The sequence below is a fragment of the Triticum aestivum genome, chromosome 6D (genome assembly GCF_018294505.1).
Source record: "Triticum aestivum cultivar Chinese Spring chromosome 6D, IWGSC CS RefSeq v2.1, whole genome shotgun sequence".
Classification (NCBI taxonomy): Eukaryota; Viridiplantae; Streptophyta; class Magnoliopsida; order Poales; family Poaceae; genus Triticum; species Triticum aestivum.
In genome coordinates, this window is record NC_057811.1 from 44,826,111 (window position 1) to 44,826,822 (window position 712).

Sequence of the window (712 nt, forward strand, 5' to 3'; positions counted from 1 at the left end):
CTGCATTTGGACGATGCATGCAGCCATTTTATTAATTATTCACAAAAGTCCTTACAAAGAAATACAACAGTAAGTCTGAAGCCACCGTCTAGGCAACATCTATCGCTACTCCTATCCAGTTGATGAAGGGATGCTGATAGTCCGGGCCTAATAACACAGACCTCGCAGCCAAGCCTAACATCTAAGACCTGAGACCCCAACCTAGCCACTTGCGGGTCTGGGGCACACACTGGTCCGGTGTGCTCTCAGAGGCCGCCGTCGCCAACTGTCACCGCTCCATCTTAAGAACTGTACTGATGCATCAACCTTGCTCGGTCTAGCTATCGTCGACGCCACCACGGCGCCCAACAGCACCTCCTCCCCACGCGTAAACAGCTGAGCACGTCGCGGTCGCCACTGATACACTTCAGCACCATGCTGTCAAGTACCACCAGCCGACACAGCTTGAAGTTTTTGGAAGATCTGTCATGCGTAGCACCTGCCGACCAGGCATGACAAAGCGTAGCACCTGTCGGTCAGGCATGACTTGACATCTCCACCGAAGCTCCGTGCAAGACGAAGCCGCTCCACCTCCTGCCTCTGACTTCCAGCGCTGCTCCACAAACGATGCTCCCAAGAGAGAAACGACACCGCAGTGCCGGCATCGTCCGATCTGGAACACCAGATCCTAGGGTTTCCCCCGGAGCAGCACGAGTGGGTCGACAGTAGTTAC